The following is an 18,967-nucleotide window of genomic DNA, read 5'->3' as shown; positions in this document are numbered from 1 at the left end:
GAACATCACATGTATTTCCAAGTGCAGTTGCCAAAATATTATGATAAAACAAACTCTCATTTGAGCTATCCCTGCTGCAAAGGATAAGTTGCAGTAGAATCTTGCTTGGGTCTAGAGACTCAAGGAATGGACATGAGATCAGTCCAGATTTGAGATTTTTTGTTCTAACCACAGTGTCTTTGTTTAACATACAGAGGGTTTTGCATGGTTCCCTGAATGTGTGGTTCCCACTGTGAAGCATCAAGGAGGAGGTGTGAGGGTGTGGGGGTGCTTTGCTGGTGACACTGCTGGTGATTTAGTCATGGCATGGCTACCACGGCATTTTGCAGCAATAGGCCTTCTCATCTGGTTTGCACGTAGTTTGGCCATAATTAGTTTTCCAGCAGGACAATGATGCCATATACATCTTTAGATTATTTAAGAGCTATTTGGACAAAAATGAGAGTGCTACATCAGATGACCTGGCCTCCACAATCACCCGATCTAAATTAAATTAAGATGCTTTGGGATCAATTGGAATGAAGAGTGAAGGAAGCCAAAAAGTACTTCACACCTTTGGAAATGCCTTCAAGATAGTTGGAAAACCGTTCAAGGTGATTACCTCATGAGGCTGACTGAGAAAATGGCAAGAGTGTGATATAAAAGCAAAGGGTGGCTACATTGAAAAATCTAAAATCTAAAATGTTTTAAAAAATTATTTAATTTCAGTGTATTGTTATTTGTATAGCGCTTTTAACAATGGACATTGTCTCAAAGCAGCTTTACACAGTTAAAGCAGTAAAAAAAATAATGTCTAAATAAATTTGTCCCAACAAACCGGAGTGAACGTATTAGAGTGGGGGGACGAGAGCATCCAAATATCCTATTTCATTAACACCCTGAATCTTTAATTCATCCTTTAAGTCAAAAACACATACTGACTAAAGGCTTAAAAAACAATTTGTTTTCAGTCTAGACTTGAACGCTTAAACAGTGTCTAATTGCCGAATGCTAATTGGAAGGCCTTCCCGTGGGCTCACCACCTGCAGGAGGGACCGTAAGGGACGGTGCTGTGAGGATTGGGCAGCAGTCGAAGGCTTAGACTGCTGCCCCCGTGACCCGAATTACGGATAAGCAGGAGAAATGGATAATGAAGATGGATGGATAATTGGAAGGCTGTTCTATAACTGTGGAGCTTTGTAAGAGAAAGATCTGCCCCCTGCTGTAGTCTTCATTATTTGAGATCTAAGCACAACCCCAATTTTAAAAAAAAAGTTGTAAAATGTAAATAGATGCATAAAGCAATTATCTGCAAATCCCACAAATCCATACGATAGTCACAATAAATAAAAATAAATCATATCAAATGCTTAAACCGAGAATCTATACCATTAGAAGAAAAAAACAAGGCCATCCTGAACTTGATGGCCCGAACACATTCCAAAAAAGCTGAGACAAGGCAATGTTTCCCAATTTGTAGCGTCACATCTTTTGTCCGTATACTTGAGAACTAAGGAGACCAGTTGCTCAAGTTTTGGGAGAGGAATGTTGTACTATATGTGTCTGTTACAGGTCTCTTGATGCTTAACAGTTCTGGGTGTCCTTTGTTATGTTTTTCCATTTCATAACGCACCAAATGTTTAAAAATGGTGGAAGGTCTAGATAGCACTTTTTTTTCCAGACGTTTGTTGCCTCATCCCAACATCTCTAAACCGTGCCAAAAGACAGCAGCCACCAAACTCAAAATGACCCGATCTCTCTCCCCAAAATTATACACCTCCAAACTTTTGCCTGGTAGTGTGTGTTATTTTGTACTTTTTCAGAAATGTTCCCAAGGCATCTGGTTGAGACAGTGGGATCCCCAGAGGACACAAAAAAAGCAAATAAATAAATCACACAAGCAGGAGTTCTTTTGCTTTTTATGCAGGTGTGAGAAAGCGACATGAAATTCACAAATATAAAGCTGAAAAGAAGACATAAATATGAAGCTCGTGAGACAAAGAGCATGTCCCTGAACATTCATTGCTGCATGACACATTTGCTGCATTCATTTTAGCGTGAAATTAGGTTAGTCATTTGTTTGCATAGCATATTGGCAGGTAACAACAAAAACAAAAAAATCTCTAGTTGAGACCAATTATGAACTAGGCTGATGTACTTTCCCAGTTCCAAAAAAGTTTTGACACTGTAAAAAATGTAAATAAAAACAGAATGCAATGATGTGCAATCTTATAAACCCATATTTTATTCACAATAGAACATAGAAAATATATCAAATGCTTAAACTGTGAAAATGTACCATTTTAAGAAAAAAATAATAATACATTTTGAATTTGATGGCTGCACATGCTATGATGTTTGCGGATGATATTGTTATTTGTGGTGAGAGTGGGGAGCAGGTTGAGATGAGCCTAGAGAGGTGGAGGTACGCGCTGAGGAATGGGGATGGAAGTTAGTAGGAGTAAGACAGAGGACATGTGTGTGAATATGAGGGAGAGCAGTGGAGTGGTGCGGTTGCAGGGAGAAGAGGTGAAGGAGGTGGAGGAGTTCAGGTATCTGGGTTCAACAGTGCAAAGTAATGGAGAGTGTGTTAAAGAAGTGGAAAAAAAAAGAGTGCATGCAGGGTGAAGTCGGTGGAGAATAGTGGCAGGAGTGATTTGTGATAGTAGGGTATCTGCAAGAGTGAAAGGGAAAGTTTATAGGACTGTGGTGAGACCTGCGATGTTGTATGATTTAGAGCCAGTGGCATTAAGTAAAAGACAGGAGGTGGAGCTGGAGGTAGCAGAGCTGAAGATGTTGAGATTTTCACTGGGAGTGATGAGGATGGATAGGATTAGAAATGAGTTTAATAGAGGGACAGCGCATGTAGGATGTTTTGGAGACAAGGTGAGGGAGGCGAGATTGAGATGGTTTGGACATTGTGCAGAGGAGGGACATGGAGTATATCAGTAGGAGAATGCTGAGAATGTAGCCACCAGGAAGGAGGAAAGGAGGAAGGCCAAGGAGGAGGTTTATGAATGTGGTGAGAGAAGACATGCAGGTAGTTGGGTTGAAAGAGGCAAATGTAGAGGACAGGGTGGTATGGAGACAGATAATCCGCAGTGGCAACCCCTAATGGGACAAGCCAGAAGAAGAAGAAGAAGAAGAAGAAGAAGAAGAATATGCAAAAATATTGGGATTGGGCATCAAAAGGTGGGAGGAACATTTTGCATCTAATAAGGTAAACTGGCAACAGGTCAGTAACTTGATTAAGTATAAAAAGAAAAAACGTGCAAAGTCTCTCAGAAGTAAAGATGGTCACAACTTCACCAATCTTGAAAAAAAAACTGCATCCACAAATTGTGGAAAACTCAGAATAAAGTTTCTCAACATAAAATTGTAAAGACTTTGAATATCTCACCTACAGTGCAAAATAGCACTGAAAAGACTCTGATAATTAGAAGAAATATCTGTGCGCAAGGGACAAGAGCGAAAATCAGTATTGGATGCCTGTGATCTTTGAACAATCCTGTTGCACTGAGACAGGAATTATTCTATATTAGAAATTACTTCATGAGCTTAGAAACACCTCCAGAAATCATTGTCTGTGAACACAGTTAGCCATGACTTTCACAAATGCAGGTTAATACTTATGTAGGAACCTTTAAAAATGTGCTTTGTTTTCAATGTTTTATGGCAATTTATTTATTTTATTTCTATTTTCAAATGTAATATTACATGACATTGTTTGATTTTTGTTCAGAAATGGGGGTTTTTTATATCCAGAAAATTAATTTGTTAAATGTAAATGTTTTATTGTTGTCCAATGACTGTTGACAAAAAGGTTAAAGGTCATGAGAGTTACAACGCGGGAGAGAGGAGCAACGCACAGGGCGTGTGTGTGTGCTACAGGAGACAGAGGGTAAAATCTTTTGGAGACCGAATATATTCCTGAAAATATTACGGCCCAAATTGTACCGGAACTGTATTCGGGTTTTCTTCTTTGATTTTCGTAAAGGTTGCGATTATTCTTTGCCACCGCCTGTTTACAAGACACCATCTCCGCCATCACGTGTGATCAAGGCCTAGCGGCTATCGCATTAGCAACGTGTGTGAACAGTGCATGCAGACGGGATCCAGTTGGACCTGGGACTTTGCGACTGGACGTGTTGCGTTGTTGCTGCTGTAAAGATCGCAGGGTTACACTGTGCTCGGATCGACCTGACTCTCCACGCAGAGGGAATTATTCATTACGCTAACAGTGAGTTGGTGCTGTTCTCTGTTCATCTTGGTCTCCTTGGATGGATGTAAGTGATTTTTCCAAGTTTGTGCTTAAGAGTATTTCTTCAACTCTTCACACTGTGAATGTGCACCAACTGCGCCCCAACGAAACCACTGGTAGTGTATGTGACTGAGTTGATGGTTCATATATATTGCATACAGGACTGAGTTTTTTCTGATAGACTGTGTAATATTGTGCACTTGGGTTTTTGTTATATTGTATTTTTTTATCTCTTTATATGTTTTGAGGTCTTTAATTTTACTTTTTTTACCAATATTTTATTTTCTAAATATTTCACTTCTACAGTTGTTTACTGGTTTCATACATTTTTATTTAAACTACAGCAAAACTAAAATAACAGTAAAACTAAATATATATGGTTTGTTAATTTACTAATTTGAATTTGTACTCTGGTGTTTCATTCATTGGGGTTTATTTATTTTAATAGGAGACTGGTTTAAGTAGAAGAATACTTCCGGCCAATTCACCATTCAACTGCCGGGAATCCAGGTTTTCTGACTTACGTTTAAAAATATAAAATTGTAACCTTTTGGGTTAAAAATAGGGTTACACTTGTATGTGAGCATGATCAAGAAACACGATAGTCTTCTCTGGGCCAAAGATCATTTAAAATTTACGGAGGTAAAGTAGAAAAACTTTCTGTGCTCAGACAAATCAATTTTTAATTATTTTTGAAAACCGTGAGCATTCCCCAGACTAGAGAGGAAAGGAACTATTTAGCTTATCAGTGCTTGGTTCAAAAGCCTGCATCTCTGATGGTATGGGGGTGCATTATTGCCTATAGCTTGCACACAAGATATTTATTATTGAGAGAAAACAAAATCCAAAACTAATAAATGGTTGGGCGACCCTTAGCAGCAACAACTGTAGTCAAGCGTTTGCGATAACTTGCAATGAGTCTGTTACAGCGCTGTGGATAAATTTTGGTCCACTCATCCATGCAGAATTGGAGGCTTTTCAAAGGTCATTCCACAGCATTTCAATAGGATTCAGGTCAGGACTTTAACTAGGCCACTCCAAAGTCTTTTTGTTTTTCTTCAGCCATTTAGAGGTGGACTTGCTGGTGTGTTATGGATTATTGTTCTGCTGCAGAACCCAAGTTTGCTTCAGCTTGAGGTCAAGAACAGATGGCCGGACATTCTCCTTCAGGATCTTTTGGTAAACAGCAGAAATCACAGTTCCATTTATCACAGCAAGGCTTCCAGGTCCTGAAGCAGCAAAACTGCTCCAGACCGTCACACTACCACCACCATATTTTACTGTTGGTATGAAGTTCCTTTTCTGAAATGCGGTGTTACTTTTACGCCAGACGTAACGGGACACAAACCTTCCAAAAAGTTCAACTTTTGTCTCGTCAGTACACAGAGTATTTTCCCAAAAGTCTTGGGGATCATCAAGATGTTTTCTGGCAAAACTAAGATGGGCCTTTATGTTCTTTTTGTTCAGCAGCGGTTTTGATCTTGAAACTCTGTCATGCAGACCATTTTTGCCTAGTCTCTTTCTTATGATTGAGTCATAAAACCAAGATGGCGGCGCGTGCACAACGCGAGGCCCAGCGTCTCTCCAGATTTTGCGATTTAGTAGCAATTTCTCCATCAACAGCAAGTTTATTCACGCAGAACAGTCTTGCACACATCTCATACAGCCGAGAAGCTTTACTAGACATTGGCAACACTCACAGATACGGACTTTCAACGGACTTTGAACTCCCTCGGGAAATCGCCAGAACACCGCGGACCGCTGATCCAGCTCGGCCGACAGCGAGACCACAGCGCCGGCGGCGAGACCGTAAACAATGGAGGGGGAAGCGAGGCGGCATCAGGGCTAAGCTAAGGCTAAACCCGCATCAACCATCGATTCCAAGCGTCTTCCTTGCCAATTTACGGTCTCTTGCTAATAAAATGGATGAGTTGCTGCTCCGGATATCATCACACAAACGGATTAAGGAATGTAATGTCATGATTTTTACGGAAACATGGCTCAACAACAACATTCCCAGCAGCGCCATTGAGCTCGGGGGTCGCAGTGTTTATCGGGCGGACAGGAGGGCAGAGGACTCTGGTAAGCGCAGAGGTGGAGGTCTGTGCATTTATGTTAACAACTCATGGTGCACAGACTCTACTGTTACTGGAAGTCATTGCTCTGTTCATTTAGAGTATTTGATGATTAAGTGCAGACCCTTTTATTTACCGAGAGAATTCTCAGCCATTGTTGTGACTGCAGTGTACATTCCACCGGATGCTAATGCTAAGCTAGCTATGGAGGAACTACATGCAGCTATCAGCAAACAGCAGTCTACACATCCGGAAGGAGCCATCATTGTTGCTGGAGATTTCAACCACTCCAACCTGAAATCTGTTTTACCAAAATTTCACCGCAATGTCTCCTGCTCTACCAGAGGGGACAAAACACTGGACCAGGTATACACAAACATACCTGGGGCATACACGGCCATTCCCCTCCCCCACTTGGGTCAGTCTGATCACCTCTCTTTGTTCATGCTACCCAAATACACACCACTGATCAAACGTGTGAAACCAGCTGTGAGGACAGTAAAGGTATGGCCAGAGGGGGCCATTTCTTCTCTACAACAACAGTTTCAGGATACTGACTGGAACATGTTCGCTTCACAGGCCACAATGGACTCTCACACAGACATGGACACTTACACATCATCTGTTTTGGACCATATTAACACGTGCATTGACAATGTCACTACCGTCAAACACGTGAAATGCTTTCCTAACCAGAAGCCGTGGATAAACTCTGAAGTCCGTCTCCTGTTGAAAGCAGGAGATGCTGCCTTTAAATCTGGCAGTGCAGAAGACTACAACAGAGCCAGGTCCAACCTGAAAAGGGGCATCAGGAAAGCAAAGCTCACATTCAAACTCCACATAGAAGAGCACTTCCACAACTCTGACCCCAGACGCATGTGGAAAGGCATCCAGTCAATCACAGACTACAAACCTACAGCTCAACCAACCAGCAGTGCCTTCCAACCGAACGAACTTAATCACTTTTTTGCTCGTTTTGACCAAAGCACAGGACATTTTACACCAACCACGGACTCTGCTACTGCTTACAGCCCACTTTCACTCTCAACAACGGACGTCTATTCAGTGTTTAGCAGCGTGAATGCACGCAAGGCAGCTGGCCCGGATGGCATACCGGGACGTGTTCTCAGAGCATGCGCTGGACAACTGGCACAGGTTTTTACTGACATTTTCAACCTGTCACTGGCCCAAGCCACGGTACCAACATGCCTGAAGACCACTACTATCATACCAGTGCCTAAGCACTCAGCTGCTGAATGCCTGAATGACTTTCGCCCGGTTGCACTCACCCCCATTGCTATGAAGTGCTTTGAGAAACTGGTCCTGAATCACCTCACTGCGGGCCTACCACCTACACTGGACCCACACCAGTATGCTTATCGCCCGAACAGGTCAACTGAGAATGCAGTTTCCACAGCTCTTCATTCTGCTCTCACCCACCTGGATAAGAGCAACACATACATCAGAATGCTGTTCATTGACTTTAGCTCTGCATTCAATACAGTCCTCCCCACTGTACTGATCACTAAGCTCAGTGAACTGGGTATCTGCACCTCCACTTGCAGATGGATTCTGGACTTTCTCACCAACAGACCTCAATCTGTCAGGTTGGGAAACCAGGTATCCTCAACCCTCATTCTGAACACTGGCATACCGCAGGGCTGTGTTCTGAGCTCACTGCTCTACTCCCTGTTCACCCACGATTGTGCTCCTCTGTATAACTCCAACATCTTCATCAAGTATGCAGATGACACCACCGTGGTCGGCCAGATCGAAAACAACGATGAATCGGCCTACAGGGAAGAGATCCGTAATCTGGCAGCATTGTGTGCCACCAACAACCTGACTCTCAACGCCACAAAGACCAAAGAGCTCATTGTGGACTTCCGGAAATCCAACAGCGGGAGACATCTACCAGTCAACATCAATGGAACCGAGGTAGAGCGAGTCTCCAGCTTTAAGTTCCTGGGAGTTTACATCTCTGAGGATCTGTCCTGGCAGCAGAACACGTCAGCTCTGGTAAAAAAAAAAGCACAACAACGCCTGTACTTCTTGAGAAGTCTCAAGAAATCTCATCTGTCCCCGGGGATTTTAACGAGTTTCTACCGCTGCATCATTGAGAGCATCCTGACCAACTCCATCACTGTATGGTACGGAGGCTCCACTGTGTGCGAACGTAAAGCACTGCAAAGGGTGGTCAAAACCGCCCAACGCATCACTGGCACCCAACTACCTGCCATTGAACACCTTCACCACAGCAGATGTCTGCGCAGAGCTCACAACATCATCAAGGACTCTTCACATCCCAGTCATAAACTGTTTAACCTCCTTCCATCACGAAGGAGATACAGAAACTTGCGCACCAGAACCAGCAGGTTCAGGGACAGCTTTTTTCCATCCACCATCACATTACTAAACTCAACACTACACCGCTAAATCACTACAAAACAAACACAAACAAAAGACTGTATATAACCTCTGTACAATACATGTACATACTACATATTATCTTTTTCACTCCTCAGTACATCTGCACTTTTTATATCTGTATGTATATTTATCATTACTGTACATTCTGCCCAACATTTCACAATAATTTGTATATATAATGTATGTGTGTATATATATATATATATATATATATATATATATATATATATATATATATATATATATATATATATATATATATATTTTTTTTTTTTTTTTTTTTATATATAGTAGACCGTTTATTCAGCTTGCTACTCCTTAATGCCATAATCTTGTGATCTGTAACCTTTCATTTCTGCACATTTTCTTAATTACTGTACGCCTCTATATTTATTCACTGTACTTCTGAATGTCCACACATCTCTGCACTGAAATAGCCTTTATATTTATTCACTGTATATACTTTCATATATACCACTTGCTGTAAACATGCTAGATAGTTATCTGCACTGTAAATATGCTAGATATTTATCTGCACTTTTGCACGACTGCTACATTTTGCACTTCTGGTAGATGCCAAACTGCATTTCGTTGCTGTGTACCTGTACTATGCAATGACAATAAAGTTGTATCTATCTATCTATCTATCTATCTATCTATCTATCTATCTATCTATCTATCTATCTATCTATCTATCTATCTATCTATCTATCTATCTATCTATCTATCTATCTATCTATCTATCTATCTATCTATCTATAAACACTGACTTTAACTGAGGCAAGTAAGGCCTGCAGTTGTTTGAGTGATGTTGTGGGGTCTTTTGTGACCTCTTGGATGAGTCGTCGCTGTACTCTTGGGGTAATTTTGGTCAGCCGGGCCACTCCTGAGAAGGTTCTCCAATGTTCCATGTTTTTGCCATTTGTGAATAATGGCTCTCACTGTTTTTCGCTGGAGTCCCAAAGCTTTAGAAATGGCTTTATAACCTTTTCCAGACTGATAGATCTTAATTACTTTCTTATTTGTGAATAAGAAAGTAATTACACTACTGAAGGAAGTGTTATATACAGCTGGTGAGCCTCTTTTAAATATTATTAACTCCTCACTATCGTTAGGTCATGTCCCTAAATCCCTCAAGTTAGCAGTTATTAAGCCCCTCATTAAAAAACCTAATCTGGATCCAAACACGCTATCGAATTACAGACCAATTTCAAATCTCCCATTTATGTCTAAGATTTTAGAAAAGATTGTCGCTGCCCAGCTATGTAACCACTTGCAGGAGAACAATATCTTTGAAGAGTTTCAGTCAGGTTTTAGGCCCCATCATAGCACAGAAACTGCTCTAGTTAAAATCACTAACGACCTGTTTTTAGCTTCAGACCAAGGCTACATCTCCCTATTAGTTTTACTAGATCTTAGTGCTGCGTTCGACACTATAGATCATGATCTTCTCCTCGATCGCTTACAGAATTACATCGGTATTCAGGGACAGGCATTAAGCTGGTTTAAATCCTACCTGTCCAATCGTTACCATTTCGTAGATTTAAATGGAGAGCTATCCAGGATAATGCTAGTAAATTATGGCGTGCCACAAGGGTCAGTTCTGGGACCCCTGCTTTTTACAATATACATGCTTCCATTAGGAAATATTATTAGAAGGCATGGAATTAGCTTCCATTGTTATGCTGATGATACCCAGCTATATATTTCATCCAAACCAGGCGATACAGCTCAATTAGCTCGCATAACTGAGTGTGTTGAAGAAATAAGAGATTGGATGACCCATAACTTTCTGCTATTAAATCCTGATAAAACGGAGATTTTGCTCATCGGCCCAAAAAATAGTACACAGAAGCTCCAGCATCTCAGCCTGCATTTAGACGGTTGTTCTGTAACTACTAGTTCAACGGTAAAAGACCTGGGAGTTATTTTAGACAGCAACTTATCTTTTAAAAATCACATCAATCAAGTTACAAAAACAGCCTTCTTTCACCTTAGAAATATTTCTAAGCTAAGAAATATGTTATCTATATCTGATGCAGAGAAGCTCGTCCATGCGTTTATGACCTCTAGAATAGACTACTGTAATGCATTACTAGGTGGATGTCCTGCATCATTAATAAACAAGCTTCAGTTAGTTCAGAATGCCGCAGCAAGAGTTCTTACTAGGTCAAGAAAATACGATCATATAACCCCAATCTTATCGTCCCTACATTGGCTTCCTATTAAGTTTCGAATAGACTACAAACTACTGCTACTCACTTATAAAGCACTAAATGGTTTGGCTCCCATGTATCTATCCAGTCTCTTAACACGCTACAATCCGTCACGCTCCCTGAGATCTCAAAACTCTGGGCTTCTAGTAGTTCCTAGAATAGCAAAGTCCACTAAAGGCGGTAGAGCATTTTCACATTTAGCTCCTAAACTCTGGAATAGTCTTCCTGACAGTGTTCGGGGTTCAGATACACTCTCCCAGTTTAAGTGCAGATTAAAAACATATCTTTTTAGCAAAGCCTACACATAACACACATCACACACATCACATCACAACCTTGTGCTCCAGAACATCTGATCACATGCACATTATCAACTTGTGCTGTTAATATCATAAACAGCAGCTACGCTAATTCCTCTCCACTGCTTCTCTTTCTCTCCCCATCCCGAGGCTTCCTGAGGTTTGGCCAGCTCCAGTCACGTCCCACCTCGTGAAGATTATGGACCTATGGATGATCATGGAGAAGTAGATGCCGAGTGTTTAAAGGCCCTGGCATGGAGAAGCTGATGCTGGATCTATGATGATCACAAATTGTTCTGTATTGTTGAAAGATTTATGACCAAACTTTTGATGTCACCCATATGAGGATGGGTTCCCCTTTGAGTCTGGTTCCTCTCAAGGTTTCTTCCTCATATCATCTAAGGGAGTTTTTCCTTGCCACTGTCGCCACGGCTTGCTCATCAGGGACAAACGCACACCATTCACCTTCACTGTTGTTTTCTGTAAAGCTGCTTTGAGACAATGTCTGTTGTGAAAAGCGCTATACAAATAAACTTGACTTGACTTGACTTGTTTCTGAATTTCTTTGGCTCTCAACATGCTGTCTTGCTTTTGAGGCTCTTTTGGTCTACTTCACTTTGTCAGGCAGGTCCTATTTAAGAGATTTCTTGATTGTGAACAGGTGTGGCAGTAATCAGCCCTGGGTGTGGCGAGAGAAATTGAACTCTGGTGTGATAAACCAGAGTTTTAACAGGGGGGCAAACACTTTTTCACACAGGGCCATGTAGTTTTGGATTTTGTTTTCCCTCAATAATAAAAAACCTTCATATAAAAACTGCATGTTGTGTTCACTTGTGTCATCTTTTACTAATATTTAAATTAGTTTGATGAGCTAAAATGTTGAAGTGTGACAAACGTAAAAAAATTAAAAATCAGGAAGGGGGCAAACACTTTGTCACACCACTGTATGTCACAACATCTGTTCATGATTTCTAAGCTATTTTTTAGATTACCATGGCTGTAAAGACTGTTTTTTTAATTTATTGCATTTTTTTGTCTGCTTATTTTTTTGTCACACCATTTAGTGTAAATCCCATGAGGCACACAAATACTTGAACAAAGCCAATCGTGTATCAGCAGCCATCTCTCTTACTTATTTATTCAAATAATGGAACAAAACGTACAAAGAATGGTAACTACAATAGTGAGCATGTTGTTGATAGTGAGCAAAACAGATGTAAAGAATGATTTTTAGATTTGGGTTTTTTTTTTTATTATTGGTTTCTTTGTTTGTTACATATTAATGTCATGGAAACCTTGCATTTTCATACAAGGAAGCTATGGGACAAAATGTATGAAGTTGTCAAACCAAGAGCGTCGTATTTGTTAATAAAAACCACACAATGAGAAATAAGCTGATTGAGCACAGTTTTGCATTCAGACTTTTCTGCTCACCACAGTTGTAAAAAAAAAGTTTGGTTTTAAGTTACTAGCTGTTTTTTTGTTTGTTTGTTTTTCACCAAATCAATAAATGCTATCGAGAAGTGTGGCCATGTGCTGTATGCTTGCAATATAAAATCGGCTTTGCATTTGAGATCCAATGCATCTATTTTAGAAATTATTCATGATTAGAACTGTCTTGCAGATTGCAGCAAATTATTACATCATAATATTCACACCTTTTTTTTTAATGCTTGGTGATCTAGGACAAGTGTTTATGTTCCAGTCAATTTCTCTAGGTATAATATTCTTATTTTTATTCCATTTTGTTAAGTCTAATTACTCTTTAATAGTGGCAGGTGTGCAATTTTGCAATTAGAAGTTGTAGATGTATTCAGTGTGAAGATATTTACAGTGTCTAAGAAATATGATGGGACTTTTAAACATTTGCCTGGAGTCAGTCATTTTAATATGCTAATAAGTGTTCATTTGATGTGTTCATTTCTTCTATCTAAATTAAATGAAATAAAAATCCATATCAGGGTACATGTGATTGTAAAATCTCCCCACCTACTAAAATCATCATATCATAATCATAATATAGAAAATGTACATCATAATATCTAATGTTAATTGTGTAATCAGTTCCAGGTTTTATATCCTGACTAGTCTATTTTTGTAAGTGTGTGTGCGTGTAAAGCATATTTAAAACATGAGACATCAATAATAAATAGTCCTCTTGGGTTGGAAATGCATTGAAGTGTCACAGTACCCTGTGTTTGACTATTTTCTTAAAACAGCATGTGCTTTTATGTTTTACTGATAATCTACATCATGTAATGGGTTGTTAGTACTAAAAAATGTGCATAGATGTATAAAATACTGTAAATGGATAAATAAAAGTGCATGAACAACATGATGTATCTTTATGTGAAAGAAAGAAAGAAAGAAAGAAAGAAAGAAAGAAAGAAAGAAAGAAAGAAAGAAAGAAAGAAAGAAAGAAAGAAAGAGAAAAAAGCCTGTAACATATTGGCATAAGAGCCGTAGTTATCATCCAACACACATATTTTGCTCAATACATGCACTCGTCATTTCCCAAGTAGCCATTAGACAGTTACTTCTGCCTCTCCCTCTTTTCTCTCTCCGTTTTCTGCGTGACAGAAAACGTTGTTTGTTTATGTCAGAAATAGCGGTAGCGACAGTCACCTGAGTGGGTGCTACTTTTATTATTCCATTCACAGGCCATGCTAACAACACCAAGCCAATTGCACAAACACGCTTCTGTCCATTTGAAGCACGGTGGGCTGCTTGAAACATAACTATCTAATTGTAAAATCATCCCTGAAAAATAGGCAGCCATTAAGCAGGGAAATCCAAGATTGCAGAACAGCAATAAAAAAAAAAGTTATATCATCCAGGTGACATGGTGGTGATGTAATCATTGTAATCATCACAATCATATTAGCCACATTTCAGGGAAATCTGCCACACCTCCCCAGATCATTAAGGAAATACATTATAATCACTGGATTTTAGTCACTAAAAATAATATAGAAAAAATGTTAGTTGCTTTGTTGTGTTATTCTCCAACAATAAATGCTAATGTTTAATTATGTTTATATCATAATGTTGTTGTATGCTTGTTTCTGAATTTATGCTTATTAAACTCTGACAGTAGTTCAGGGAATTCTCTCATTCATGTAATACAGTTATCGTTTTCATAGCAAACAACCAAATAACAAGGTTTTGTAATCAATTAATGAATTAGCAAATAATAAAAAAAAAAAAATAAAGATTTAATTTTACATTTTCCTATGTTTTCCTAAAAGTGTTCATGCTAATACTGTTTGTAGCTTTTATAACATAAGTAATAACAGGAATAATGTTTTGAGGAAACAAATTGACAAACAAATTCAATCTACACTATTTTGGCCAAAGAATCTGGACCAGAAGGTTCATTTGTTCTTTTTGAACATCCCATTCCACATTTAGTCCTCATTTGCTGTTATAATAACCTCCACTCTTCTGGGAAAATGTTAATCTAGATTTGGGAGTGTGCTTGTGGAGATTTGTGCATATTCAGTCACAAAGGTATTATTAAAATCAGGTACTGATGTAGGGCAAGGAGGCCTGGGTGTTTAGTAGGGTTGAGGTCAGAGTTCGCTCGGATGCTGGAACAGGTTTGGAATATATATATATTAGTACGTCTTCCATTCAATTGATTTTGTACCAATACTTTTGTCCATATAGTGCATGATGCCTCAATTGTTAACAAATGAGAAATGTATTTGTCATTTGTATAAGGGGAAATAAACATAAGCTCGAAGTATTATTTTAAACGTAGTATGTAGAGTTGTAATAGTGGATATGCGTTACTCATATATGGATAGATAACAAACAATCTGTGGATGACGCTGCATTTCTTTGTTACAAAGGTCATCAAGGACATGTACTCATGTGTCTCATGTTTCATTAAGGAGAGTAATTATGTTTAACAGCATGAGGTACAAGGACTGCATAGGCATGTAATTGCCATTAATTGCTTTGAGTTTGAGAGTGTGTGTGTGCGCGCGCGTGTGTGTTGCAGGTCATCATTACTGATGCGTTCCAGTTAAATAGATTCTGTGGTTAAGGGCCGCTACTGCACTCTGGAAAGCTGTACATTTTTTTTTTTTTTTTTTTATGATCATCTGTGTTTACTTGCAGAGAAGTGTAACCATGCTCTCAGTGCACTGTCGATGAAAATATATGACTAACGCATTGTAAAGAACATTCACATCATCTACACTGTGCTATTTTAAAAATGGTGCAGCACTATAAGCCCACTTGCTGTGCTGGGTGATAAGTCAGATTTGCAATTGAAATACGCTAGATACCGTGACCTTTTTTGTATCCGTTTAGCGTGACAAAGAAAGACAGAAAAAGAGAAGAAAAATAAGATGCGGCCCCACCTGATGATAAATGCTTCTGCAAAGCTACATTAAACTGTATCATTTCATGCTGTCTAGCTAAAAGTTAAATAACTAAAGCTTAATGGAGTTATACATGCTCATGCATTATTCATGTCCCCGTTTTTCAGGCATGGATTCGGCATGCTGCAGTGAGGGATGGCTAGAAATGTGACAAGTTCAGCACTAGCATGAATATCAAACAAATAGCGAGGGCGCTACATCTGCCCTGGAAGCCCAAATCAGCCCTGCAGCTCATCGTATTTTACCTTTTTATAGTACAAGCTGCTCAAAACAGGATACAGTGCACATGAACTAGTTACTTTTTGCTTTGTTCTACAGATGCAGCCAGGTGTAAGAGGTGAGTTGCATCAGCAGTCTACTCCAGTGGCTCAGGACCACAGGTTGCATGAACAGTTCTGCATTTCAGCACCTATTTCTGCACACCTCAGCAATGGAACTGCAAAGAATGGGCATTCAGTGCCACCCAGATTAGGATGCAGTCCCTTCTGAGTCTTGTTCCTCTCAAGGTTTCTTCTTCGTGCCATCTCAGAGAGTTTTTCCTTGCCACAGTCAGGATTAGCAGTTATAAGGAACAAACTATTAGGCCAGGGGTGGCCAACCAGTCAGAGACCGAAAGCCAAATTTTTTACTGTGTTACCGCAAAGAGCCACATCATACACATGGGCACACATGAACATCACCCATCCCTTCCTCTTTCACACATACACACACACACACAAACAACTCTGCTCAGCCAGATTTATTGTTAATGTCACACACCAACAAGACAGAAAACACAGACTTTGTGTTGTTTTTTTTTTTTTATGTGCGTGTTCGCTTGAGTTCATTACGGTATTTTCGTCAAATGCACATGTGCGTGGGGCAAGATCATTTAAGTCTTAAAAATACCGTATTGAACTCAAGCGAAGTGAACACCCATATTAAAAACAAACAAACACAAACTTCGATATGAACGTAAGAGCCGCATGAAACCAGCCAAAGAGCCGCATGCGGCTCGCGAGCCACGGGTTAGCCACCCCTGTATACAAATAAAAATGTATTGAATTGAATTTTATTTGAATCTATACATGCCATCTATTTGCCACATTGGTCAAATCAATCAAAGAAAAGATCCCTGTTACAGGCAAATGAGGAAATAAATGGAGATCGATAAGTTAAAGAAAAAAGGTTAACTGAATATGAGTAAGTGAATAATAATAATAATAATAATAATAATAATAATAATAATAATAATAATTCCAGACTAATATCAAGCTAATGTTACAGTCGTTTTTGGAATAGAAATCATTTTGATACTGCAGTACTGATTCATACCTTTATACAAAAAATGCTAAAACAAAAAACAGGGCTAGATTTATAGAGGAATGTAAAAGATGTTCATCCATTTATACATTTTCAAGTAGTTGTCCTGTTTCAGAATCAGGAGCTCTTTATGACAAACCAGAGGAAAAGAAAGTAACATTTATTTTGAGAATTTTGGAAAATTAATTCCTAATTACAAACGCTGTTTTGTATACTGTTTTATTCATCAAACAGTAAAGTTTAATTTAATTCTCAGAAGTCGATGTGTATTTTATCTTGTATTTGTGACTAAGTAACAAAAAATGCAAAAATAAATGTGGAATACAAAATTAAAAACCCAATAGCTGAATTATTAGGCTATTAAGATTTGTTTTTTTTTTACTTTAATGTAAATGTTACACACTGAATAATTTCTAAGATTATTAAGCATTACTGGATATAATACATCATGACAGATTTGATTAATTTAAATTATACTAGCAGTGACCAAACCCAGGGGAAAAAATTGTTGGTAAAAGTAACCACAGGAGTAGGCAGGATTAGTCAGAATTACAATCCCACACACATCGATCTGACGTTCTCTGGGGAAGAAAATGATCCTACGCATACTTTTAGATTTGAGCCTTTCTTTCTGGGAAACAGATATAATGCATGAAGTATAACACACACCTATAGCTCTTAAAGGCTGAACCAGTGGGACAAATGAAGAGCTAAAAGCTCTTTGCTGAGAAATTCACACTTTTATTTGGATCCACAAAGTTTTTAGCATTTAAAAACAATAATACAGTCATAGGGGGGCTAGGAGGGTGGGTGTACATTACACTCTATATCTATTCCATATTTTTTTATCAGGGCCTAAAACAACAATTTAAAAATGTAGATATTGTAGAGGTACACCCTATAAATCATGTAAATTCTCCACGTAAAAGTAAAACTGATATATCACACACATTATTTCATTGATATTTTAAATTTTTTCAAAGAAGATCCACTCTTCTTTACAATATTACTACACTTTATTCACGGTTTGAGGAATTTCTATTACACACAGTTCTCTGAAGATCCAGCCAGAAGATGTATATAGGGTTGAGGTCTGGACTTTGACTTGGCCATTAAAACCAACATCTTCTTCAACCATTCAAATGTCTGTGTGCTCAGGAACGCTGTCCTGTTTTCCAACCAGATTTCACCCAGCTTAAACCCTGAACTGACATTTCCCTCAAGAATATTTGATTGTTTATTCTATAGATTTAATCATTATCTCTATGACTTAAAATATCACAGGACCTAAAATAAGTGAGTATTTATTGACTGAAAAAGTAGGAAGAGTGTATTTATTTTTACAGTTTGTACAGGTTTCTGATTATAGTTTTATTTCTTTTAGAAAAATGACCAAAAAATGTTCTTGTTCTTGCTGTCTGAGGTTACTTGTTTGTTTAAGTTGATCTTTGGTTGAGTTACGGATGCAAAATTTTAAATATGGATAAATGAATTGATTAATCCTGAGGGAAAATGTAACGTTACAGTAGTAAATTACTAAAGGACAAGCATTCACATAAATCCATAAATACAAGGCAAAAAAGGAAAAGAATAAATGAAAATGTGTGTGGGTCATTGGGGGAACCTTCTCTATATAAGTGTAACAAAAAGCACATAACAAGCTATTAAGATAGATAGATGTGCAAGAAAGTGAGGAGGTGTCAGTTAAAAGGTGCCATGAGATAGATTTAGCTCTTAAATACAATGTTAGAGAATCAGTCAGTTTTTTTTTAAAGGTTTTTCTCTGTTAATCCATTGTGTGATGTAGAGAATGTGTGGTGATGTCCACAATGGCTAGCAGTCTGCTGAGTGTCCTTTCTTCACAAGTAGCATCCACTGGATCAATCCGACTGGACTCAAATAACCGAGCTGACCTTCCTAATCAGTTCAGTTTGCTGAGTTTCTTTGCAGCCATTTCACCAATATACCCCACCCCCTTTCCTCTGCACACAAAAGCACAGTAAGATGCAATGCT

The 18,967-nt window shown here is 38.8% G+C and overlaps 1 long non-coding RNA gene across 1 annotated transcript in view; it reads right to left on the bottom strand.

The window, feature by feature from the left end:
- Positions 1-9,509: 9,509 nt before the first annotated feature.
- LOC310741514 overlaps positions 9,510-18,967 on the bottom strand; it is a 128,920-nt gene continuing 119,462 nt past the window's right edge. Inside the window, exons 2-3 of the long non-coding RNA XR_014537979.1 lie at positions 11,800-12,061; positions 9,510-9,750 (exon numbers count right to left, since the gene is read on the bottom strand). This is a non-coding gene — a long non-coding RNA (uncharacterized lncRNA). The remainder of the gene's footprint in view (positions 9,751-11,799; positions 12,062-18,967) is intronic.

This window comes from Silurus aristotelis (assembly GCF_946808225.1).
Source record: "Silurus aristotelis genome assembly, chromosome: 18".
Taxonomy (NCBI): domain Eukaryota; kingdom Metazoa; phylum Chordata; class Actinopteri; order Siluriformes; family Siluridae; genus Silurus; species Silurus aristotelis.
This window is presented reverse-complemented; position numbering and strand designations above follow the sequence as displayed.